Source organism: Mustela nivalis (assembly GCF_964662115.1).
Source record: "Mustela nivalis genome assembly, chromosome: 10".
Classification (NCBI taxonomy): Eukaryota; Metazoa; Chordata; class Mammalia; order Carnivora; family Mustelidae; genus Mustela; species Mustela nivalis.
Genome location: NC_139029.1, coordinates 101,026,727 through 101,054,700, shown reverse-complemented (window position 1 = coordinate 101,054,700; position 27,974 = coordinate 101,026,727). Strand labels below are relative to the sequence as shown.

The 27,974-nt window shown below is 38.5% G+C and overlaps 1 protein-coding gene across 1 annotated transcript in view; it reads left to right on the top strand.

Moving 5' to 3' along the window:
- LOC309841682 (bile acid receptor-like) overlaps positions 1-27,974 on the top strand; it is a 53,699-nt gene that overhangs the window by 1,878 nt on the left and 23,847 nt on the right. The gene's annotated exons all lie outside the window — the stretch shown is intronic.

Genomic DNA, 27,974 nt, shown 5'->3' with positions numbered 1-27,974 from the left:
TTGTAGCCTAATCTCATTCATGAGCCTAGAATATATATTTGGGTTACTTATAGGGTATTTCCAGAGGGACAAGGAGGTCAAAACCTGATCTCATTATTATTTTAAACCTGCTTCTCCCTCTGCTTCAGTAAAGAGTGCATTCATACCCATTTGCCCAAAACAGAATCCTGATATTTGTGCTTTATTCTTCTTAGTTATTCTTCACATTTAATTAGTTATCAAAGCAATATATGTCCTTTATATCTGTAGGACATAGTTCCTTCCATAGTTCCTTCTTTGTATTCTCACTGCTATCATAGGTTAGGCCATCATCCTTTCTCAACCCTATGAAGCAAGGGTCTCCTAACTGGTCTTCTCCCTATCTCAAGTCGCCTTTTCCTCTAATAGCTCTTCCTCAAGGATACCACAAGGCCTGCTGCCCTTTCAATGGTGGTAGTTATTCTTCTATGCCCCACCCACATTAGGGCTGAGAACTAGACTGGTTGTTCTAATTCCCCAATGACACTGCCAAGTAATTACTCATACCTGCTTGTCTAAAACCTCCACTTTATTTGAAGTTTGTGTCATCCAGCTGAAAAATCTTTTATTTTTCCTTATTGATGACTTCTACCTTGAGTATTCTTCTTTATTCCTAGATTTGAGGAACTGACTTACAGTCTTTTTGATTACTTCATGCTTTCCATGGCATTCATGTCTATATGGACAATTTAGCTGATGGTCTTCCTTGGCCTCCTCATTTCTAGAGACATTGAATTTGTTTGGGCCATCCCTTGATCATTTGGTCATACCCTCGATCATTCACCAAGAATTGTTCATCATCAGAAGTTTTAAACTTTCATCTAATTGTTTGACTACAACCTTTCTTTCAATCTATCTAGTTCCTGCAACATTTTCTCCCATTACTGTCTCTTTGACTTCATCCAGCTCTTCTATTTTTGAATATGTCCACATTCTCTCTACCTACAAATTATTTCTGTGTCATTTAATTTTCTTTCCCTGACCAGACAGGGTTCTTACAATAGGCAATCTGGACCAGAGTCTCTCTAGTACCCCTATTTTCAATGCACATTTTTTTGAAGATTTTATTTATTTACTTGAGAGAGAGAAAGAGAGAGAGCATGCGCACATCAAGCAGTGGTGGGGAGTAGCCGAGAAAGAGACAAACCGACTCCGTGCTGAGCTTGGAGCTCAATGAGAGTGGAGGTTTTGATCCCACTACCCTGAGATCATGACCGGAGTCTAAATCAAGAGTTGGACACTTAACTAACAGTGCCCCCAGGGGCTCTGGTGCACTTTTTTAAAAAGCCAAATGCAAGCAGGAAACTCCAACCCTTGACCAATCCTATGATTCTAGTAGTGGCTAAAAGGAGATATGGAAACAAAGGAGGGTTTTTGTTTCTGTTTTATGCTTTTATTTTTATGAACGAGTCTTAAGTACATTTGTAGCCTTCATATGGGAAGGGTCTAATAAAGGAAAAGTTAAAAGAGAGTAGAAGGACATTCGAAGGAGGAAAAACCAGGAGAAGAAAGGGACATAGTAGCTATTTACTAAGTCTTTGCAGAAGTTGCTGCAAAGCAGTCGGAGCCACCACTGCTGCCACACCACCTCAACCTACCATGCCAAGACCTTGGAGGAAAACTTCAAGTGGTGCTGCACCTTCGAACAAAGAATAAAAGACGCCAGAAGTACCCAAAAGCAGCTCCCACCAAAATCCCAGTACCATATAATGTATGGTACAGAAAGTCCTAGAAAGTCCTATAGAAAGTCCCAGTATAATAGTACCATACAAGTGTCGGGGTCGGCGGGGGTTGGGGGTGGGGAAGAACCATACAAAGGTGAGAAGCAGTCTCCTATCCTGAGATAGGAGATAAAATAGGAGATAGGAAATAAAACTCAGGATAAAGCTGAGTTTCTTGCACCTGATCACGTCAATATGAATGAACTCATCCAAATAATTAGAAGACTCTTACAGTTCAATGTAAATCAAGCCTTCTTCCTGGTAAAGAATGGATACAGCACGGTGAGCATATCCATGCCAATTTCTGAAGTATGCAAAAGTAAGAAGCATGAAAATGGTTTCCTGTATATGGTGTATGCCTCTCAGGAGACATTTGGAATGGAATTGTTGGTGTTTAAGATTAGAAAAATGTGTCTGTTTTATTTTGCTCCTTTGTCCTCCATAGGGTAAGTTTTGAACTCTCATACCTAATTTTTTTCCTGTTGCTGCTAACTAATGGCTTTCTAGGACTTGGTCTTGAAAAACCACAGACCCTCATCATTATGTAAAAGAAATCTCAATAAGATAAGGAAAAATGTTTAGTCTTCTAGAAAGCCAGAAAAGCAGATACTAGTTTGTATCACAAAACTCCTCGTAAATGTTAATTCTAATTATGAGACACCCTGACTTCAGAGATTGTTGCTGTGGCTTTTGAAAATAACCCTTAACATCTAAAAAGTCTGTAATTATGATTGGCTGCTTTACTTAATAATTTATTGTCCTGGTCTTAATATTTAAACTGACATCCCTATTTCCTAAAAGGTTTAAAAATGCTTTGTAGTGGGTTGAATTGCGTCTCCCCAAAAGATAAGTCCAAGCTTTAACTCCCTCTGCTTATGAATGTAACCTTACTTGGAAAGGGATCTTTGCATTTGTAATTGGAAAAGATCTCAAGATGAGATCATCCTGGATTAGGATGAACCCCCAATCCAAAGACAGTTATCCTTAGAAGTGACAGAAAGGGGGTGCTTGGCTGGCTTAGTTGGTAGAGTGTGCGACTCTTGATCTCAGCTCCAGCCCCACTTTGGGTGTAGAGATTACATTTTTTTTAAAGATTTTATTTATTTCTTTGACAGAGAGAGACACACAGCAGGAGAGGGAATGCAATCAGTGGGAATGGGAGAGGGAGAAGCAGGCTTCCTGCTGAGCAGGGAGCCGAATGCAGTGCTCCATCTGAGGACCCTGGGATCATGACCTGAGCTGAAGGCAGCCATTTAACCAACTGAGCCACCCAGACGCCCCTAGAGATTAAAAATAAAATCTTTTTTTTTAAAAACTGTAACAGAAAAGAAAAAGACACACAGAGTCACACAGGGGAGAATGTCATATGAAGGAAGCAGAGATTGGAGTGGTGTGTTTACAAGCCAAGGTTTGCCTACAACCACCAGAAGTTAGGAGAGAGGCATAGAATGAATTCCCTCAGAGCCTCCAAAGGGTATCTGCAGTGTTAACACCTTGATTTCAGACTTCTGGCTTCCACAACTGTGAGAGAATAAATTTCTGTTGTTTTGAGTAAGCCACCCAGTGGTGATTTGTTAGGATAGCCTTAGGAAACGGATACACACACATCGTTTTTGTTGTTGTTGTTTTGTTTTTAATGAAATCAGAACATCATTGGCACTGACCTCTTATCCTTCATGCATGGAAGAATTAAAAACAAAGGAAATTAAAAACAAAGAAACGAAAGCTATGACTGGTATCTTTCTTAAGTAAACAGAAAGTATCTTCTCATTCAAATTAATGAGGGAGTTCAAAAAACAGGCATTTGGGTATTATCAGAATGTCGGGGGACGAGCAAGATGGATGGTCCTCATTGTGAAACCCAGATTACCTCTTATTGGATTAGTCTCTGGTTACTGAAGCTGCTTGTCTGGCAGAGTGGGAGGACTGAGCAATGCAGCCCCAAAGTCCTATTAACAATGGTGGAGTCCGAGTGGGACCAAAGGGTGGGTAACTGTGCTTTTATTTTAATGGAATTGGCTATTTGTTTTTTAAAATATTTCTTTAATGTCATTATCTAATGTGCTCCACATTTTTCACAAATATGCTGACCAATTGTGATCAATATGTAAAACTGTATGCAGTGGGTACAAATTTACTTCCATTACACAGATGTGTACAGAAACTCGAGCTTACTTTTCTATAATTTGCTATTTCTTGTGAACTCCTTATCCATCCCTTTAGGTGAAATGGGAAAAAAAGAATAACTCTAGCTTTTAGTTGAGTCTATAAACTTAGTCTAAGTAATTGAACAGTTTCTTTAGGTAAATCAGATTCTTATATGTGATGCAGTTTTTCAGATTTCCTCCCCCTTTCCCCACTTTGATCCATGATGGAATATGGGCATTTGGGGTGTTGGGACAAAGAGTGTCCCCCAAACCCCAGCATTGCGGAGGTGTGGTTGGTTGGTCTGGTTCCATCCCTCCACAAGCTTCCTCTATCCTCTCTAGACTCAGGGCCTGGTAGTCCTCCCTGACCACAGTGGGTGGTGGAGAGGGGTTTAAGGATCTAACATCTCCTTAAGGCATACCTACCAATAGGTTCATGGCTGAGGCAGTAATCCTTAGAGTCCTGAGTTACAGACCACCTTGGTCCCTCCTGAATTTGCAGTCAAATCCTCTGGTAAGTTTCCTAGCCACATTCTCAGCTACTACTCTTGTTTCCTCGGAGGCCAGTGGGAACTTCTGGGTGAAGTCCATGCTGTAATCACTATTTCTCTTTTTATGTGGCTGCATCAGCAGTGACTGTTGTGGGGGCAGCCAGCAGTCTTCCTCTTTCATTAATGAGATACAGATTAGCAAACTCTTTGTTTAAAAAGAAATCTAGCCAAGTTGGGAGGATGGTTAAATAGGTGATGGTTATTAAGGAGGGTACTTGTGATGAGCACCAGGTGTTCCATGTAAGTGAGGAATCACAAAATTCTACACCTGAAACTGATGTTACACTGTATGTTAACTAACTGGAATTTAAATAAAAACTTGGAAAAAAAAAAAAGAAAACGTGCAGTTAGAAGGCTAGGGTCTAGAATTCCTTTGTTAGCATTAAAAGAGACAGCAGACCTGAGGAGTTCAAATTTTAGAAATTTGAAAAAATTTTAGAAATTTAGAAAAAAATAACAGTGGGGTATGGAATGGAATGGTCTACATCTGCATAGGATTTCAAATAGGAAACAGGACAAAACTTTCTTTTATTTTGGACTTTAACCCAGGACTGTATGTGTCTGTGTCTTTCCACAGTCCCTCGAGTTTTCCCACAATGCACCCCCTCAGAAAGGGCAAGCTCTCTTTTTCCTCTCAGGACTGGACACTCCCAAAGTATTCTCTTCCTTCTTTTCTGGAACAGTAAAGTGAAAGGAAAGAAAGGCCAGTTGATTGAAGAAGGAGATATTTCTAAATGTGATGTGTATTATAAAGTTATGGAGTTATTTGTCAGCAGAAACATTGGGTTAAGGGAGCTACGAACTCCTGTTTTTTTTTTTTTCTTTAAAGATTTTATTTATTTGATAGACACAGATCATAAGCAGACAGAGAGGCAGGCAGAGAGAGGGAAGCAGACTCCCTGCTGAGCAGCGAACCCGATGCGGGACTCAATCCCAGGACCCTGAGATCATGACCTGAGCCGAAGGCAGCGGCTTAACCCACTGAGCCACCCACTCCTGTTTAGGAGCTCCCTGAACTCCTGTTTAGTATCGAGTATCAACTTGAGTTAAGTGGCAGAGCTGGCTCCAAAGTCTACTGAATACTTAATAAAACTTGAGTAAGGTTGTAAATGGTTCATTTTGTAACATGGGCCCACCTAAATGGGTGGGCACCATATTCTAATTCGAAACATTCATCACCTTTACCCTCATCCTGGCTGATTCAGTGTGTCCCTAAATTATGAAAACATATAACCAACAGTGACAGTTCCCTTTCCATCATATGGAGACCCATGTTACAACAGATTCTTGGAATATGAATATTTAGCATTCACAACCTTTGTGTATTCTCAAGTGATTGTGACAGTTCATGAAGTATGGTAATTTTTCTGCTCCAAGCTAGTGTGTAGGATCTTTGCTTAGCTAGTCTGTTGGCTTAAGCAACAACTTAACATCTGCACTGGCAGCATTTTATTGTTGCCTATGTGGTTTTGTATTAATTTTGTGGGGAAAAGTATATGCTACAGTCATCTTTTCAAATTTGAAATATTGTAAAGGTCTCAGGATTTATCACTCAGGAAGGTTAAAAGTCTACAAAGTCGCTTTCATGCCTTCATAAGGAAGATAGTCTTGGTTGAGACAAGCTGTGAAGTTGGGAATGAGAAAGTCAAGTCACCTTCAAGACTACTTTGAAAGAGTCTGGCATCCGAGTTGATGAAGTCTAGCCATCTTGGTTTGGATCAACTCAGAAAAAAAATGAGAATGCTTAGCCTGTACCAGATACAATGGGCAATTTTATCAAAGTTTCAACTTTCATGCTATGAATGTAGCCAAAATAGGTAAATGTAAATTTTTCTATATGCTTTGACAAAGGCAGCACAGGTTCCTTGAGAAAGTACCTTCTTTAAAACTCTGTAGCTGTTCAGCCCTACCCGAAATATATAATAGACTATTTTTGTTTGCCCCCTGAGTTTTGATAGTAGAAATGGCTCTTATCAAAAGATCCATATTCTAGATTCCTGATTAATGTAGTCAATTCCCCTGTTTTTTAAAGAGTTATCTCCAGAGGTATCCTAACAACTTACTTGTGGCCCTCAGACTTATTATGACTCTGGTAATCATGTCAAATTCCTTTTGTATGTTCAGATTGCCAATCACTTAAAGTCCAATTTGCTAAACAGATTATAGCAACAAAATTCTTGAAGAAAATTTCCGCTACCGTATCTCCTATAGATAACATTGCTGACCCACCTACCTCACCACTGCAGAATTTGCAAACAATATTTTAATATGTCTTTTATTAAAACCCACAATTCTATGCAATGAGTGCTCTCCTGTGATTTCCTACACCATTGAACCATAACCCTATAGGACATCTACCTTACTTACACAAAGCAGAGGTGCTAAGTATGCACAACCAACAGTGGCCCACAGGAGGGGCAATCTAGTGGAATTCCCTGTATAATTCTCTTCTTGCTATGTCTGTTCCTATCAAAATCTGGAAGACGACTTTTTGGGTCCATTCAAAACCACAGAAGTAACCAACTCCATTGAATTCGACCCTTCCTTATGCTATTCTGTGATATTTTCCCTTACTAACATTCTGTGCTGTGCTTCAGGAGGCCTTCTCTGTTATGGGAAGCCAAAGTTTACAGTAGAAGAAAATACTGGTTTTCTGGAATCATAAACATCTCTAACCCCTGGTTTGCTGGAAAGGATTAGATCCAGAAGAGCTGTCACTGGAACCAAATTCCCACTTCAACAAGAATAACAGTAATATGATGTTTAATAAGCGCTTACTATGTGTCAGTCACAGTTCTAAGGACTTTATATTAATTAACTTATTTAATCCTCATGATTATCCTATGTATCAAATTCTTTTATTTCCTCCAAGTGATGACTTATGCATTAGAGAACTTTAGTATTCTCTGTCAAGTTCAAACTTCTCTTTTCTGATAGACTGCATATCCTGTCAGCTTTTTATTAAACAAGACCATAATTTCTTTTTTAAAAATGATTTTATTTATTTATCTGACACACAGTAAGAGATCACAAGTAGGCAGAGAGGCAGGCAGAGAGAGAGGGGGAAGCAGGCTCCCTACTGAGCAGAGGGGCCCAATGCGGGACTCAATCCCAGGGCCCTGAGGTCATGACTTGAGCTGAAGGCAGAGGCTTAACTAACTGAGCCACCCAGGCGCTGCAAGGCCATAATTTCTTATTCAAAACCTTGGGCACCATGTGTTCTGAGATTCAGAAAATTTAAGATTTCAGAAAGACACCAAGCTCTGTGTATTGGACATTATATAACACCTCCAGCAGGATCTGGGAAAGTACTTGTAATTAAACACAGATTTCTGCAGCAAATAAATGCATATTCATTTAATATGGATATTAAAATTATATATAACCTCACTCAATTTAGGCTGCCAGAAAAACTTGAGTCCTGTTTTTTTGTTTTGTTATTTTTGAATACTAGCTTTAGTGAGTTATTCAAGTACAATGAATTTTACCTCCTAAAAGCATATGATTCAGTGGTTTTTAGTATATTTTGAAAGTTGTGTATTGATCTCCACTATCTAACTCTAGTATATTCATTACCCAAAAAGAAATTCCATAACCATTAGCAGACACTCCCCATTTTTCTCTCACCCTACTTCTTAGCAACCTCTAATCAACTTTCTGTCCCTGTTGATGTGTCTATTCTGAATATTTCATATAAATGGAATCATAGAATATGTTCCTTTTCTGTCTGGCTTCTTTCACGTAGCAGAATGTTTTCAAAGTTCCATCCAAGTTGTAGCCTGTATCAGTGCCTCCTTCCTTTTTATGACCGAATAACATTCCATTGTATGGATGTACCACATTTTATTGATCTCTTCATCAGCTGATGGATATTTGGGTTGTTTCCTCTTCTTGGCTATTATGAAAAATGCTGCTATGAACACTTGTGTATATGTTTTGTGTGAACACATGCTTTTGATTTTTATGGGTAACTACCCTGGAGTGGAATTGCTTGGTCGTGAGGTAACTCTACGTTTAATTTTTTGAAGTACTGCCAAACTGTTTTCCAAAGCAGCTGCATCATTTTACATTGTCAACAGCAATGGATGAGAGTTCCAGTTCCCTTTCATCCTTGACAAAACTTATTACGTTTTGTTTTTGTTTTTGTTTTTTAGTTGGAGCCATCCTAGTGGATATGAAATGGTATCTCAGTGTGTTTTTCACTTGCTTTTTCCTAACGACTAATGCTGTTGAGCATCTTCTCATGCTTAATGGGCAATGGTATATCATCTTTGGAGAAGTGTCTGTACAAATATATTGATTGTTTTTAAATTGGATTATTTATCTTTTTGTTAAGTTGTAAGAATTCTTTATGTATTCTGGATTCAAGTCCCTTATCAAATATATGATTTGGAAATATTTTCCTCTATTTTATGTTTGTCTTTTTACTTTCCTTATGGTATTTTGAAGCACAAATGTTTTTAATTTTGATGAAGTCCAAATTAGCTATGTTTAATTTTATTTCTTATGTTGTAGGTGTAATATCTAAGAAACTATTGCATAGGGGTGCCTGGGTGGCTCAGTCCGTTAAGTGGTTGCCTTCAACTCCAGTCATGATCCCAGGGTTCTGATCAAGTCCCACACTGGCCTCCCTGCTCAGCAGGGAGTCTGCTTCTACCTCTCCGTCTGCCTGCCACTCTCCCCCATGCCCCTTGTACTTGCTCTCTCTGTGTGTCAAACAAACAGACAATAAATAAATAAATAAAATCTTTTAAAAAAGAAACTATTGCATAATCCAAAGTTGTGAAAATTTTACTTTTTTGGTAAGGCTTTTGTTTTTTAAGTTCTTACATATTTTATATTTTATTTTAAGTTCTTACATATAAGTCTTTTATCCATTTTGAGTTAATATTTGTATATTATGGGAGGCAGCCAGGTTTGCTGCCAAATGAGTTATGAAAACAAGCTCTCATATTTCAGAGATTTATGGATTTGGGAAGAATATTTAAGGTATGGAGGCTCTTATGATCTTGACCCCTGACCGAGGTGATCATACTAGACAAAGACAAATCACCTGAGCTGGAAAGAATGTCATTTTTAGGACAATAGCCAGTCTCTGTATTGTGTGATGAAGCTTGGAATTATTCTGTAAGCATTTTAGTGATCCCTTTCAATCTTGGAGATATTGAGTAATGAGTAATTCTACTTACTGTGTTAGGGAGGGTCCTGACCCAGTGAAACAAAACAAATGAATATGTTTAATTTTGAGATAATAAATGTTTGGTTTAGTAGTATGAATTATGTGCATCTTCTACATTGTGTAAATTTTTTATAGAACTGGCTGCTTGCAATTGTTTTTTTTATAATTCCAGAATTGGGCTGCTTTATGACAGAATATAATCATTATTTTTTTGGAGAACTTTGTCTGTCATATAAATGTTTGTTTATAAGAAATTGGGAAGGCAGACCATAATAGGAACATGAGGATTTGAAACTTTTCATTGTAACTTGGAGAAAAGTGTGTGAAAAAGCACTGGGCTGGATCTGACATGGGGGCATCTGAGTGGGACAGTCAGTGAGCTACATGTGACCCTAGTTAAGGTTGGATAAGTCAGACTTTGGAAATTCTACTGTCAACTATTATAGATTAGCTTCCTGCAGCCAGGGTCCATACCATATTTTGGATGGTGGGAAACAGGAGATCATTTCTGAATATCATGCTTGTTCCCACCTTCAGTCATCCTCAGGGAGGAAATGTGGACCCTAAGTACAGAAGGCCAGACTTTTTCTCTGGCTGGTTTGGGGAAGAAAGGAAAACCCCACGGTCTGGGAAGGAAAAGATAAAAACTGTTGAAAGGACTCCTAACTTTGGGAGGAGAGCTATCATTCTACAACACTTTGGCTAACTGGAGATCACTGGCAGGGAACCTCTGTGGTAAAGTATTTCCAGGAGATACTAGGTCAATGATGACTAAAATTTTGTTTAAATAATCACCTTTTCCTGTGTTGTAATTTCTTTTATCTTTCAGTCAGCAGTCACACTGATGAACATTAAAAACATAGGCTAGCTGTGCTTTGGAATTTTAGGGAAGTGTGTATGTCTACACTTGGTGCAAAGTGTTAAGTGGATAGCCTGGAAAGAATGGAGAAAAGATTTTGAGATAGTAGGAAGAGATCTTGTGAGAAACAGAGTAGTAGGCTGGAGGAAGAGATGGCAAGAAATGTTAACGATACATTTGTAGGAACACATTAAGTGTTTCCTAAGACATCTTAGAAATACTTGGGGAGTGGACAAAATACTCTGAAGTAACGTAGAATGGAGGCTTAGGCTATGTTAGCTAGACATAAAAGAGAAAGGTGATCCCCTCAGTTCTGTGAAATTTGGAGGATAGATGAATGTTGTATTTATAACCCAAAGAACCTTGACTAAGGCATACCAGGATATGTTAGAACCTTTTAGAGGTCAGGGGTCTGGGGCAAGCCTTGGATTTCAAAGCCTTGGCAGGGTAGGTCTGAACGTGGGAAGTGAAAAGCTTCCCCAGGTGCTACACCTTTAAACCTGTCTGGCAAATGTGAAAATGTTAGCTGTAGACAGGCTAGTACTGTTTGTGGCTATGTATTAAACTTCATTTCCTCTCCAATTCTTTCACCATCTGACTCTAATTCCTGGCTTCAGTTCTTGTTTACAGTTCTGCTCCTGCTCATTAGACTGGCATCAGTATTTGGTATTCCCTGTTGGACTTTTGGCCTTTCCTCAAGGATGTGGCTGACAGCCACTTCAGTATTTTGAGTCTCAGAATCCAGCTTTGTTTTGGGGTGTTGAAAATACTCTAAAATTAGATTGTGGTGTTGGGTGGCCAACTCTGTGAACATACTAAAAACCACTGACATGTACACTTCAAATGTGTGTATTTCATGGTATATGAGTAATAAATAGGGTATGTGAATAAGGCTGTTAAAAAATCAAGGTCTGGATTACTGGCCAGTGCACAATAAAAGTAATAGGAGGGACGCCTGGGTGGCTCAGTTGGTTAAGCAGCTGCCTTCGGCTCAGGTCATGATCCCAGCGTCCTGGGATCGAGTCCCACATCGGGCTCCTTGCTCCACAGGGAGCCTGCTTCTCCCTCTCCCTCTGACTCTGCCTTCCACTCTGTCTGCCTGTGCTCGCTCTCGCTCTCTCTCTGACAAATAAATAAAATCTTAAAAAAAAAAAAAGTAATAGGAGCTTGCCCATAGTACTGACTATGGGTAACTAAATGGTCTGTACATAATTCTCACCACAACTATATGAGGTAGGTATTATCACCGTCCTTACTTTTACAGAGAAAGAACATGTAATTTTCTCTCAACCTTACAGCTTATCTGTGCCAGAGCCAAGATAAGAATTGGAAGTCTGGCTTCAGTATCAGTAGTCTTCACCACTACGCTATAGCGTGGTATTTGTTCAGGGTGGGGAGTTAAGTATGTCTGTTTTTCTCATTTGAAAAAGGAGGTAAATTTAGTTCCTGAGAATGGTAGTGGGGGTGGTCATTGAATGGTTGGGATCAAATACTGAAGTGAACCAGGTGTATTGTTTATCGATTTCTACGTAATAAACTACCCCCAAACTCAATGGCTTAAAATGGTAACTATTTCTTTTGTCCTTGAGTCTGCAGGGTGGTGCTTGTGGTCTGGGTCAGGCTGGGTTGATTCTGGTTTGTGACTGTTTGGCTGGCAGGGAGCTAAATAGGAAAATATTTAAGTGGATTTTTCTGAGGCATTTTACTTTATTTTATGTTTTAAAGATTTTATATATTTTATTTTATTTTATTTTTTTAAGATTTTATTTATTTATTTGACAGAGAGAGATCACAAGTAGGAAGAGAGGCAGGCAGAGAGAGAGGAGGAAGCAGGCTCCCTGCCGAGCAGAGAGCCTGATGTGGGGCTCGATCCCAGGACCCTGAGATCATGACCTGAGCTGAAGGCAGCGGCTTAATCCACTGAGCCACCCAGGCGCCCCCTATATATTTTATTTTAGTGAGAGAGAGAGTGCATGTGGGACAAGAGGGTGGGGAGGAGTAGGGTGGGGGAGGGGAGGGAGAGGGAAAGAATTTCAAGCAGACTCCCCTCTGAGTGCCGAGTCCCATGCAGAGCTCAATCTCACGATCATGACTTAAGTCAAAACCAAGTGTCTGATGTTTAACTGACAGAATCACCCAGGTGCCCTTATTTTCTTAGGCATTTTACATTGATTTAAGGAGTAATATAAAATATTATCCATTGAAGCATAGGGGAAGTTCAATTTTCCAAATCTTATTTAACAGTTATTCTTAATCATCTAAGAAAAAGAGAATGCAGTGTGTATTGGGGTTGCCAGTAAATGATTGAGCCTGTAAACACTTAAAATACTTATGTTAGTTTCCTTCTGAGACTTCAGTCTAATCTCTCATTTAAAGATTATCCTGAAGGTATTTTATTATCCTATGTTTCAGTTATTGAAGAAACATTCCTGCCATGTATCTTGGATACTTGAGTCTCCTCTGAAGCTCTGTCATCTCATAGAACAAGAATTCATTTTAGATTCAACTCCCTGTGATTCTCTCCATAGTCTTAAATGCCTTTATTGTATTTGACTTTATTGCGCTAGCTAAAAATTAGAGGGCTGTGTCCTTGGCCATTTGGGGTTTGCGAGATACCCATGGACTTCTATTTCTAGCTACTCCCTTTTGCCCATTTCCATGATTTTCTCCCTGACGGATGGTTGTATGTCCCTGCAGATGAGAACTAAACAGTAGTCTTACATTTATGCCTTAACACTCCCCAGGTGGACCACTCAGCTTGGTCTATTCTTTTGTTGTCTTGTATGAGACAGGCCATGTTCAAGAATAAGCCAAGAAGTTCTAACAGGTTGCTCCTAGGAAGTGAGGTTTATGGTTTTTATTTCAGGCCTTTTTCTTCTCTGTGGTCATAAGGCTATACGTATTGTGGTCAGTGTTTTTTTCTTTTTTTAAAGATTATTTATCTACTTATTTATTTGACAGAGAGAGAGAGAGGAAATACAAGGAGGGGGAGTGACAGAGGTAGAAGCAGGCTTCCTACTGAGCAGGGAGTCCAATGCGGGGGGCTCAATTCCAGGACCCTGGGATCAAGACTGGAGCCAAAGGCAGCCACTTAATGACTAAGCCACCCAGGTGCCCCCCCTTTTTTAATTAAAGATTTGAGTATAGTTGACACACAATGTTACATTAGTTTCTGGTGCACAACACAGTGATTAAATATCTCTATGCTATGCTGTGATCAGTGCTTTTTGTTTTGTTTTTGCATTTTAAGCTTTTATTTTTAAGTAATCTCTACATCTAACATGGGGCTTGAACTCACAACCTGGCGAGCAAGAGTGGCATGCTCCACTGACTGAGCCAGCCAGGCACCCTACTGTGATCAGTGTTTTGAGGAGGTTAGTCCAGTTTATCTACTGTGTTAACCTATTCCTTCCTGAACTACTATATGGGCCTTGGAGTTGAATATACCAAAATTTTATTTGGATAAACACCTATCAGCTGTGTAACCCTGAGAAAGTCAGTCATTTAAATTTTCTGAACCTTATGTCCCTCATCTGTAAAATCAGTATTACATTAGTACCTATGTAACATGATGGTCGTGGAAATTCAAGAGACGATGTGTGCAAAGAACCAAGTATAGTGCCTGGCCCATAAGTAGACTGTGCCCGTCTGGGATAATTTCTGGGTTCAACAGCACAAGAAATTGAGCTGTAGAACTAGTCAGCTTATTGAGAAATGACTCACAAAGAAAACAGTTCTAAGATGAGGCAGAAGTAGAAAAACTGACCATAGGGCTGGAAACATACGTCCTGCCATGATACTCTTCAATTATTACTGCAGATATCAGCTTACCCTGAACAGTTATCTATCCAGATTCCTGGGAAAATTCCTTTCCGAAGGGGCCACATTGCAATTCTGCCTCTTTAAGACAGCTCATCAGTTGAAGACTGCTGGTGTCTGATGCTTCGGACAGCCCAAGTACCAAAATCTACTGAGCATGTTTTGTTGCACAGCATGGATAGTAAAAGGCCAAGCAATCAAAACAGAACCCAAGACTTTGGCCTTCAGCTGAGATGTAGTAATGAGGACCAGATTCACCCTCCTGCCTGTTTTGAACCAACTAAAAAATTGCACGAAATATATGCAACAATGATTTTCAAGACATTTGATATCAGCCAACATAGGAGAGTGATCCTGAGAGAAGGGAAATCAGCAAGGAGAGCCTTATGATTGCCCCACTTAACCACCTGCAGAGAGATTCCAGAAGCTATCCAGGCACCCTGAGCTGAAGAGAAAGTGCAGGGAGTCTAGGGAGGTCAAGTTATCCCAGAGTTAAATGGGCTGAGTATGGGAGAGGAGAAACCTTCAAGAGACAGAGAAACTGAGACAGAGGAAGAAGGAGAGGGTAGGTAATCGAGGGAGGGAGGAGGGGGGAGAGAGATGAGGGAGGAAGAGAGAGAGAGGGACACAAGAGCAATGAGAGCGCTCGGGATCTGGGGACAGAGCTGGGACTAAGGTGAGGCAGGACTAGGGTGAGGTGAGAGAGATGCCCAGACCACAGACTTCAAGGAGGTAGGTACTCATTCCTAGCTTCCTGTTTGAACCCGAGAGTTAGGACCTTCTCAGATTTTTGGTCCTGCGCACCTTGCTTGCCTTACTCTAGTCCTGTCCCTAGATCCTGCAAAATATCCCCTTAGCTTCTTCAGCCGAGTTCTGATCAGCACAGACTGTGAGGAAATTGCCTGAGGCTTGAGAAATAACCACCTAAAAGATTAGAGGGAACTGTGCTGGAAACTCGTGGGTCAGAGATGAAGGGCTGTTTTTCATACTCTGCAGTCACAGTATCCAGAATATCAACACTTTTGTGCTTTTCCCCAATCCTCAATTCCCAAGATGACATAGAGGACTAGAAGACACCTGCACCTCTAGAGAGAGGTCATATGAGCAGAATCTGGAGTTTAGGGAAATGTATCTTTTATAATGAGTAGCAAGCAAGTGAGTAGTAAGTATGCCCCCCTTTTGGCCTGGAGGGAGGCGCTATCTTCTCTTTGAAGGCTGTTTGCCATTCAAACGTCTTAGAAAAGATAGTATGAACAAAGCGAGTAAGTGTATCGATTACAAGATGTGTGGATGTGTAAGCCATCCCTGGGGAATTGTCTCTCAACAACTTGGAATAATTCTATGTATTATTTCAAATACATACTATTTTAGGAGTTGTAAACTTAAAGACCAAGAGGGACCAGACAGGAACTGTGAATGAGTTAATTGAGCTGGGTGCTAATAATAGGGAGTGGAGGGTCCTATGGTAAAGGTGAATTTAAGGGAGCCTGCCTCCTTCCCCCAGCCCTACCTCCTAAAGGCATTCAGGTTAGAACATTGAAAAAATACAGTGCTTGCCAAATAAAACTACGGTCACTGTTCACACCCAAAGATGAACGCAACTCTTTTCTTACACATTTGTGTTTGTGAGCTCTCTATAAAATAGTTGAAAAAATGTTGACCTACTTAATCATTTTCAAGTTGTCTTCTATGATTTTTCACCAAAAACATAAATACTTTTATTTTTTCAGAAAGTCAGGTAGGAAATAGTAAACATTTTATAAGAATTGACTGGAATAAATATTTAATCATATGATTTGATAAATTTGGCTTTAATAGTTAATTGAATAAAATACAGTATTTATCCCTAGGTTTAGCCAGTGTATCTAAAAAAAACCTTGTGTGTGCCACTAATATTCTCTTTATATTATATATAAGTATATGTAAAATAGATATTAAATATACATTCAATTTATATTTAAAAGAATAACACTTACTTTTATACTGTTTCATTTGTTCCAAATTCAGAATACCCCAATGTGGTCCAAAATACCCAATCTCTAACGCCAGCCCATACTAAGAAAGATAAGAGTCCCTATGGGTTAGTGTGCTTTGATTCATTGTTAAGGAAGATTTTCCCCAAACTAGCATTTTCACTTATGATTTTGTTTGCTGCTCTGGAAGTATAACCCAAGGAGAATACCATGGTAAGTTTTGGGTTGGATGAGTGATATGTATTTTTTTTGTAGAGTAGAATTATTATTATGAACATATGCTCATTCTAAGACATATCAATTATTTTAAATTTTTTTAAAGGTTTTATTTATTTATTTGACAGAGATCACAAGTAGGCAGAGAGGCAGACAGAGAGAGAGAGGAGGAAGCAGGCTCCCTTCCGAGCAGAGAGCCCGATGCGGGACTCGATCCCAGGACCCCGAGATCATGACCCGAGCCGAAGGCAGCGGCTTAACCCACCGAGCCACCCAGGCGCCCCAGACATATCAATTATTTTAAAAAAGGCTTCTTGAGGATCTAGAAATTGACTTCTTCTCCTCCTCCTTCCTCCCCTTCGTCGTCGTCTTCTTCTTCTTCTTCTTCTTCTTCTTCTTCTCCTCCTCCTCCTCCTCCTCCTCCTCCTCCTTCTTCTTCTTCTAAAGAAATTGACTTCTTAAAAACATCCTGGAAAGTATAGAGTCCTCTTTTTGGCAAACAGACTTGAGCAATAGAGTGTGGGTCTACAAAGGGTCTACAAAGAGCCCCTAGCTGGATACAGACCAGCCTGTCAGGGGCCCCATCTCAACCTATCCATAGCCCCACAGGGACCAATGGGCTACTTGCAATCAGGCACAGTTACTGAAAAAGGGAGAATTCCATATGTCACAATGCCTCCTCAACTTCCCCCTTTAAAAACCACTCCCACAAACTACCTCGGGGCTGACAGCTCTCCTCAGCCATTGTGCCTGCTGCTCCCTTGTGATGTATTCAATAAACTTGAGTGTAGTTGATACACAATGTTACATTAGTTTCAGGTGTATAACATAGTGATTTAACAAGTTTATACATTACGCTATGTTTATCACATGTTAGCTACCATCTGTCACAAGAGTATTGCAATATCATGCTGTGCCTTTCATTCCATTATTTATTAATTCCATAACAGGAAGCCTGTATCTCCCAACCTGCTTCACCCATTTTGCCCAACCCCCAATTCCCCTTCACCCTGGTATTAGTTTGTTCCCTGTGTTTATAGGTCTGATTCTGATTTTTCTTTGTTTATTCATTTGTCTTTAAAATTTTAATTACCTTTGTCTTGTTTTTTAAAATGTTTTTTTTTTAAAGATTTTATTCATCCATCAGAGAGAGAGAGGGGGAGAGAGTGAGCACAGGCAGACAGAATGGCAGGCAGAGGCAGAGGGAGAAGCAGGCTCCCTGCTGAGCAAGGAGCCCGATGTGGGACTCAATCCCAGGACGCTGGGATCATGACCTGAGCCGAAGGCAGCTGCTTAACCAACTGAGCCACCCAGGCGTCCCTTAAAATGTTTTTAAAATGTTTTATGCTAGTTTATTTTTTCAAAGTTCATTTTTCTTTGTAATCTCTACACCCAGTGTGGGGCTCAAACTCATGACCCCAAGATCAAAAGTTGCATACTCTCCTGACTGAGTCAGCCAGACACCCCTAGATTCACCTTATAAATGGAATTATATGGTATTTGTCTTTCTCAATTTATCTTATTTCACTTAGCATAACACCCTCCAGATCCATCCATCCACCTACCTCACCACTGCAGAATTTGCAAACAATATTTTAATATGTCTTTTATTAAAACCCACAATTCTATGCAATGAGTGTTCTCCTGCGATTTCCTACACCATTGAACCATAACCCTATAGGACATCTACCTTACTTACACAAAGCAGAGGTGCTAAGTATGCACAACCAACAGTGGCCCACAGGAGGGGCAATCTAGTGGAATTCCCTGTATAATTCTCTTCTTGCTATGTCTGTTCCTATCAAAATCTGGAAGATGACTTTTTGGGTCCATTCAAAACCACAGAAGTAACCAACTCCATTGAATTCGACCCTTCCTTATGCTATTCTGTGATATTTTCCCTTACTAACATTCTGTGCTGTGCTTCAGGAGGCCTTCTCTGTTATGGGAAGCCAAAGTTTACAGTAGAAGAAAATACTGGTTTTCTGGAATCATAAACATCTCTAACCCCTGGTTTGCTGGAAAGGATTAGATCCAGAAGAGCTGTCACTGGAACCAAATTCCCACTTCAACAAGAATAACAGTAATATGATGTTTAATAAGCACTTACTATGTGTCAGTCACAGTTCTAAGGACTTTATATTAATTAACTTATTTAATCCTCATGATTATCCTATGTATCAGATTCTTTTATTTCCTCCAAGTGATGACTTATGCATTAGAGAACTTTAGTTTAGTTGTCTGAAATAGCATAATCTCATCCTTCTTCATTGCTATTTAATATTACATTGTGTGTGTGTCTCACATCTTCCTTATCCATTTGTCTACTGATGGACACATAGGTTGCTTCCATATCTCGGCTATTATAAATAATTTTGTAATAAACATAGGGGTGTGCATGTATCTTTTTGGATTAATGTTTTAAAAAGATTTTATTTATTTTACAGAAAGAGAGAGAGTACAAGAAGGCAGAGAGGTAGGCAGAGAAAAAGGGGGAAGCAGGCTCCCTGCAGAGCTGAGAGCTCGATGCAGGGTTTGATCACAGGACCCAGAGATCATGACCTGAGCCAAAGGTAGAGGCTTAACCCACTGAGCCACCCAGGTGCCCCTTAATTAATGTTTTTGTACTCACCTGACACTTTCATCTCTGCTTGAGATCCTTCAAGGCCCAAGAGAATCGTTTTTCATCTTTTGGATCTCAGCTCAAACATCTTTCATCAGGAAACCTTTTAAAATCTTAGTTTTGGTTAGATTCCTTTATTATATCTCGGAGCATTTATTTCATTTATAATAATGTATTCATCAGGATAATTATGAGATTGCTTTCTATTTCCTCACAAGACAGTCACCTCTATGAATAGAGAGAATGTTTGCTTTGCCCCTATTGATCCCTAGCAACTGCAGAGTGCCTGAAAAAATAGTAACTACTGGATAAATATTGGGGAATAGATGAATGATGCCCTTCGGTTCTCCTGATCAAATTCCGTTGCTTGAATTCGAAAGCTCCTCATTTTGAGTCTGATAATTAGCTAGCCTTAGGGACTGTTGCTCTATATTATATGTGACAGAGGATTGGCTTTATATCCTGGGCTTGGTCAGCAGGTGAAAATATGACTGTTAGGGTCCGTGATCAAGGGAGCGAGACTGATACAAAGCAAAGGTCAAGCAAAACTTTATTTCGAGCCAGCTCAGAGAATCAAACCTACCAGTTGGGCTGCCTCTTATAGAGAGAGCAACCCCTCCCAGCCTCACAGACTAATTTTTTTTTTTTTTAAGATTTTATTTATTTGTCAGAGAGAGAGAGGGAGAGAGAGCGAGCACAGACAGGCAGAATGGCAGGCAGAGGCAGTGGGAGAAGCAGGCTCCCTGCCGAGCAAGGAGCCTGATGTGGGACTCGATCCCAGGATGCTGGTATCATGACCTGAGCCGAAGGCAGCTGCTTAACCAACTGAGCCACCCAGGCGTCCCACAGACTAACTTTTATAGAGCAAAGGCCATGTGGTCGAGGCTGGCCACACACAGGTGGCCAATGAGATTATAACACACAGAGAAAGTTGCATAGTCATGCTAGGTCACACACGAGTGGCCAATCGAATTACAATTCACCCATACTAGCTATTTGAACTAGCCTATCACCTTGGTCAGAATTGGTGCCCAAAAGGCACCTAAAAGGTGGGACCCACATTCTTTGGTAGTTAGGGAAATAGATGTGAGCTTTAATGATTGGATGTCTCCACCTGGCCTGACTTGTCCTTGTATTCTGGGCTCTGTTATCAGGGACTGGTTGACCATATTTTACTGGTTTTCTGGACTTGCTTTTAAGTAAGTTCCCTTGTGGGGGGCAGCAGGGTCAGTTTAACAAAATTACTGTTTAACTGAGATGGAATTGCTCTGGCTAAATGGGCCCTTACAATGACTAAAGAAAAGCCAGCTACCATTTTTTTCTAAGTTCTGTGTCCACCAAGGTTATTAGCTATGAACTATAGGAAGAAATTCTGGTTAGTATGAATGGAGGATCGTTTATTTTCAGGATATTGCGTTGCCTGTGGAAACACTAGGAAGACTGGAAAATCAGGTTCACAGTTGTGCAACCAGTAACAATGTTCCAGATCATGTTGCAGAACTTGTCTAGTGGAGACATTAAAACCACGGTCCTCATCAGTAGGTGGCTGGACTTGTTCTACATACAGTTTTGAATATCTTTGCTGCAGCTGCTCCAAGAACTTCATTTACAATTGCAGTGACTACCACAGGGAATTCTGTTCTGTTGTTGCTATCGGCATAATTAGTGGGGGACAATGTCTGATCAGTCGAGCCTAAGGCATGGGCCCATATTCTAGGTGCAAGGGAAGATAGAAAAGTCACATTTTTAGTTCCGTAGTGAAGTTGGGCTCTGCCTTACTGAGAATCATAAAGAGAGGGAATTTTATTAATGAAAAATTTCAGATACCAGGTGGCTAGAAAGAGTGATAAATGTCAACTACAGATGCTTATTGTGGCCTGTGCTGATTATTTGTTTCTTCCTTTGCTATATCCTCATAATTCTTTGTTTGCATAGGACTTATGACATTCTACTCTGTATAGTGTTACTTCTATCCATGTCCTAGTGCCCCACTAGAAAGGAATTATGTTGCATTTATCTTGGCATTCCTCTAGTAGCCAAGGAAGTGCTTTGGTTATGGTCAGGTGGCAAGAGATTTGGGGTAGCAGTAGTATTTGTTGTGAGTCTACTATTGAGGTGTGCTGTGAATGACTGAAAATTGAACTGAATTAAATTTGTGATTTCAGGGGCTACTATCTAAAATAACCTGATCTCAAAATTTTTCAATCTGGAATTCTTGTATACTGTTTAACAAATCAAGTCCTGATACTATTAGTTCTATAATCTTGAAATTCTGAAGATAATTGTAGTGGATGTTTCTAGAATAATCCCCTCTCTGACACTAATTCCACCAGTGATAGGGACTAGAATTATGTTAACACTAAAACAACTATTTCTACTGTCCCTTCTAGTGCCTTTATTTCTATCACATTTGTTCTTTCAGGTTGAAGAGAAAAGATCAGTTCTTCCTAATTTTTAGTGTTTAACTTCAGTTTGATAAAATACTGAAATGTGGGTACAAGAGAAAAATGAGGTTGCTAAAGGTTAATGTTTTAATGCTTTTAATAACTATTAGTGCCCCTTCTGCATCTTGTCAAAATGAGACAAGTTCATTCTGGAAGGACTCAGAAGAGCCGTTAACAAAGAATTACTTGATTTAGTTAAGTAACAAGAAAGAGCAATGATCCTCCTCCATAATTAAAAAAAGAGACCCCTTCTAACTCTGGCATTAATGTAACAAGAAGTGCCAAGTAATCATAAACACTACATTAAAAATGTGAATACTTTTTTGTCCTTACAATTAGAGCCTGAGCTGATCTGTCAATGGCACATCACACAAAACAGACTGGCAATGCCAAAAAAAAGTCTGCGCAAATCATGTGCATTTCTATAATATTATGCCAAACGTAATATTGATTAAAGAAAAGAGGAAATAAAAGAAACATTTAGGGTATTTAATTCTGTATTTTAATGTGTATTTATATAAAATATCTGACAGTCTAAAACCATGGGGAAATTTCCAGGTAAAAAGTGCTAGTGTCATAAATGGTGACTGAAATTCTGATATCATTTAATTCTTTAATTTGTACAAAGGAGATTCACCTGCCTATTTAAATCAGATGGTGTGTGTGTGTGTGTGTGTGTGTGTGTGTGTGTTTTGTCTCAGAATTAGGACCCTTAACAGGGTGCTTGTTTACCTTTGTCACTTTGGAGAGGAAATAATATTTTTTCATATAGATTTTCACTGGTATTATGGAAAAAATACTGGGTAGTTTTATCTTCCAAATTCCCAAGTAGGAGAATTGTAACTGGAACATTAGAGAAATTTTCTGCTTTTGAAATTGGGGTTGTTATAAAATTTAATTTCTTCATTGGTTGTTGTATTAATATGATTTTTTAAATGAATAATATTCTGCAAAAGCCAAATGAAGAAACTTCATAAAGTTATTTAACACTAATTAGAAGACATAAATATTTGGAACCATTTCCTCATAAACCAGAGATAATCAATAAGATTTTGAAAATATATTGTCATAAATAAGTAGAAATGCCCATGTCATTATCTACATATTTCTGTATTCTGAAAGGTCTGTACTATATTAATGCTATAGAAATGACATAAAAATGAAGAAGAAAATATTTTAGAAAAAGTATAAACTTTGGGTTCAGAAAGCATTTATTTAGTATCTCTTACATGCAAATCACTGTATTAAGCACCAGGGAAATACAAATGAACAGGGTTTTTGCTTATAAAGCATCCATGATTAATTGGTTGGATAAATATGAATGAAAACAACTAAAGGCCAGGAAGATAAAGCACTAACAGATGCATAAACAAAGTGTCAACTACTAGTGCTCAGTTTTCCTTCTACAAAATGAGAATAAAGAACTCTTGAATTCAAAAGGTGTAAGATAATGAGCTCCTTAATTGAGTATTTGACTTTCTTGAATGCTAGAGGCATTACTTTATTACATCTTCACTTTTAGTTTCTGGATGGTTAGCTAAGCTGGTTAGCGTAGCAGTCATTCATTCTTCATTCATTTATTCATTTATTCATTCATACAAGAAATACTTATTGAACACCCCATTATGAGCCAGGTCCTGTGATGGGCATTGGGAACACAGAAAGCCACAGACCAAGATTCTAATGGAATAGTAATGAAAAAGAGATCACAGATTAAATCACCTATTGAACCTTCCTGCTCCATTGTTACTGTTGACTTTTAGCTAGCAAAATGCAATTGTGAACTAGAAAAGAAGCTGGAAGAACATGCTCAACTGAAGATCTGCCACTAGCATCATTTATATATACAATGTTTGCATTTCATCATTATCCCTTATATTCTGAGTTAACATTTTAATTTTTTGCTCTATTTTTCTAAATTAATAATATTCTAAAATCTATAAAATATGAAGTCTTGGGGGGGAAAGGATTACAAAATAGAGCATGTTTTCCGATAAATCATTTAAAACTTTGTGGTATTCTTAGTAAATGCCAGTAGAGCAATCTTTTAGAATACTTAAATCTAATTTTGTTTTTGTATATACAAGCTGCAATTTTGCTTGTGCAATCTCATAAATATATCTTAAACTAAGAAATATGTCTTAAACTATCTCCTATGATCTTTTTCACTCAGTCAACTAAAAACTAAGTAGAATAGAAAATAATGTCTCTAAAGGTAGCATGATTAAATAGTTCAATTTTTATAATTTATAGATATAAATAAGCAGCTGAAAACACAGCTTTTCACATCAGTGGATAAAAAGTATTGTTAAAATAATCACTTGTGTATAAAAGAACACAGAACACAGATAACTAGGCTAAGAGAAATGCTGTGGGTCCTGAAGGATTCTTTCATAATAAATGGAAAACAACAACAAAATAACTAGAATATTTTATAATTAGTTGCAGTAGATTTGAAAGAGCTGTTACTTTGCCCAGATCCTATTCTTTGTTTAAATTTTGTTTGACAAGTATTTTATAAATGATTATAGGAGGTGGTTTCTGTTTCATTAATGAAGCTGATAAAGGTTAATTACTAAAGTGGAGTAAACAGTTCAAAACCAGATCAAGAATGAAAAGCCAATTATGTAGAAATGATCCAGCTGTACTAAATATGATTTCCTTTTACTATTAAAATATCAGAAATATTTTAAAATCCTTGAGGAAAAAACCCAACCAAACTACCTATCTTGTAACTTTATTTTTAATTGTTTTGTTTAGAAGTGAAAGCCACGTTTAGTTTAGTTTTCAAATTCAGCAGAACACTTCCAAAATACAAAACCGGATTTGCCCAATCTTAACATAAAATGAAAATCAGTACAACTTAAGAGACATTCTTTTTGATTGCTTAATATGAACTACAACTATAGAACCAAATTTGGAACCTAGCTTTTCTTGTTTTTAAATTGATGAAAGTTAAAATTAACCACTTAAAAAGAGAACATTTCAATGGTATTTAGTACATTCACAGTGTCCTGCACTTACCACCTCTATCTAGTTTCAAAACATATTCATCGCCTCAAAAGGAAAGACCATACTCATTAAGCTATTACTCCCCAGTTAGCCCAGTCCAGCTCCTAGCAACCACCAATGTGCCTCCTGTCTTTATGGATTTACCTATTCTGGATATTTCATATAAGTGGAATCATACAATATATGACCTTTTGCATCTACCTTCTCCTACTTAATAGTGTTTTTGAGGTTCACCTACATGCCACCATAGGTTGTACTCATTTCTTTTTTAAAAAATTTTTAAGATTTTATTTATTTATTATTTGAGAAAGAAAGAGAGATTGAGAGAATGAGTGGGAGGAGGGGCAGAGGGAGAAGCGGATTCCCTGTGGAGCAGGGAACCCGACACTGGACTTGATCCCAGGACCCCAGGATCATGACCTGGACTGAAGGCAGACGCCCAACCAGCTGAGCCACCCAGGTGCCCAATACTCATTTCTTTTTATGGCTTGATTACTATTTTATTGTTTGTTTATACTACCCTTTGCTCATCTAGTCATTTATTGATGGGCATTTGTACTGTTTCCATCTTTTGGCTAAAGTGAATAGTGCTGATGTGAACATGTATTTGAGTATCTGTTTTCAATTCTTTTGGGTATGTATTTAGGAGTAGAATTGCTTGGTCGTATGGCAATTCTATGTCTAACTTTTTGAGAAATCACTAAACTATTTTCCATAATACTGCACTATTTTACATTCCTATCAGCAACGTACTAAAGCAATGTACTAAAGTTCCAGTTTCTCCACACATTCACCAACACTTAGTAACTACTTAAAAACAACTTTTTAAGGGATGCCTGGGTGGCTCAGTTGATTAAGCAGCTGCCTTCGGCTCAGGTCATGATCCCAGCGTCCTGGGAGTCTGTTGCAGCTGAGTGACCAGTGACATCATCTTGATCAAGGAACTCGGGATAGATCTTTTAGGAAGTACTTAACTTTCTAATTAAAGTTTTACTAAAATAAACTCTTTGCAAATCTCCCTCTGTCTTCCTTACTGGAACTCATTTGTGGTACCTGGAGATACAGCATCATTCTTGTGACCATATGGTTCAAAGCCACATGCTAGTGATGAAAAAGCAAGGAATAGAAGTATCTTGAGACATTGATGACATCAATAGAACCACTATTAAACTGTTAGACTTGTTACATTCAGACTTATTATATGGAGGAGAAAAACCCTCCACTTAGCCCTTAAAATCCTTGTAGTAGACAGTTTATTAATTAAATCCAAACACCATTTCTAACTGTAACCACTCTGTCCATCCACAAATCCTACAAGGTCTACAGAAAAATATATCTTGAATCTACTCGCCTATCTGCTGGGTCAGATCACTGCCATTATCTAAGTCTAGGCTCCTATCATCTTTCACCTGCTACAGTGTGATAGTCACCTAACTGTTTACCTTACTACTTCTTTTACTTTTCTCCAATGTATTCCTCATATAGCATCCAAAGTTATTTAAAAACAATATTCACTCAGGGAATGAGGAATATAGGGGAATTACCTCAACTTGAGAGTATAAAAATATTACAGTTAGGGGTTCCTGTGTGGTACAGTCAGTTAAGCATCAGACTCTTGGTTTTGGCTCAGGTCATGATCTTGGGGTTATGAGATAGAGCCCTGTATGGGGCTCTGTGTTCAGCACAGAGTCTGCTTGAGACTGTCTCTCCCTCTCCAGTTGCTCCTCCCCACCACTCACTCTCTTTCTTTAAAATAAATATATCTTTAAAAAACAATGTTACAATTGGGGCTCCTGGGGGCTCAGTTGGTTGAGGGTTTGCCTTCAGATCAGGTCATGATCCTGGAGACCTGGAATAGAGCCCTGCATCAGGCTCCCTGCATAGCAGGGAATCTGCTTCTCCCTCTGTCCCTAATCCAGTTCATGTTCTCTTTCTCTCAAATAAATAGTCTTTTTAAAAAAATGTTACTATTAACATCACTCTTAATGCTGAAAATCTAAATGCTTTCTCCCTAGATTGAGAACAGGTAAGGATGTCTGTTTTCACCACTGTTACTGAGCATATACTTGAAGTTCTACCCTTAGAAAAAGCCAAGAAAAGAAACAAAAGGCAGGGATGCCTGGGTGACTCAGTCCAGTAAGCGTCTGCCTTCAGCTCAGGTCATGATCCTGGGTTCCTGGGGATGAGTTCTGAGTCAGGCTCCTTGCTCAGTGGGATGTCTGCTTCTCCTTTTTCCTGCTGCTCACCCTGCTTGTGTTCTCTCTCTCTCTCTCTGACAAATAAATAAATAAATCTTTTTTAAAATGAAAGAAAAGGCATACAGGATGGCAAAGAAGAAATAAAACTATTTCTATTTGTAGATAACATGATTATCTACATAGAAAATTCTAAGGCACCCCATATTGGGTGTAGAGCTTACTTAAAAATAAAAAGCTTAAAGAAAAAGGAAAACAAAACAAAGCATATACTTAAGATTATGTGCCTTTTCTGCATAGAATCTTTCAATGATTTCATATTATACCTGGAATAAAATTCAGTCTTCCCTCTAAGGTTTTTTTTTTTTTTTACATTTTTTAAATTAATTTTTTATTTTTTATAAACATATATTTTTATCCCCAGGGGCCCCTCTAAGGTTTTTATGTTAGCTAACTGGAATTTAAATAAAAACTCAAAAAAAAAAAAAAAGAAAAAGAAAAATAGGGGAAAAATTTGGTTTATATTTTCTCTCCAGTATTATCTTATGCTAATTTTGTCTTCTCTCCTCACTCACCACATTGGACTTCTTTTAGACGTTACACAAGCCAGCAGACAACAGTGTGTTGTTCCCACTAAGACACTCATTTCTCTCTGCTCTTCTTATGGCTTTTTCTCATCCTTTAGGTCTTGGCGTGGATGTCATCCACTCAAGAACCTTCCCTAATGACACTAGCAACTTTATAGCAAACTACTTGGTTAGATTTATAATCCTTTAGATTGTTTGTTACTGATAAAGTAACTATGTTAATATTTATTTTAAATGGCACATATCTATCTATCTGGGCTAGCTGCCTATTAAGTGACTGTAAAAAAAGAATAAACTTTAGGAGACTTCCCCATTTATGCTATTAAGTGACTTATATAGTTATATAACTTATATAGTTATAAATAGAGTGTGTAGGTGACAGTAGCCTGTATAAAATTAAAAATATGTTCTGCATTCCCTATCTAAAAATATTAACATATATTTGCATATATTTTCAAGTACTTTGGAATAAGTACTATGTTAACATCACAGTAAGTATAGGGTATTATTAAAAACCAGGGAAGTACATGTAAAATTTTAAACAGTAAAGTCCCGAATGAATTATTCTTTGCAAAACTAAATAAGGAAGATTGTTGCCAATGAATTGTAATATCACATATGATAAAGGTG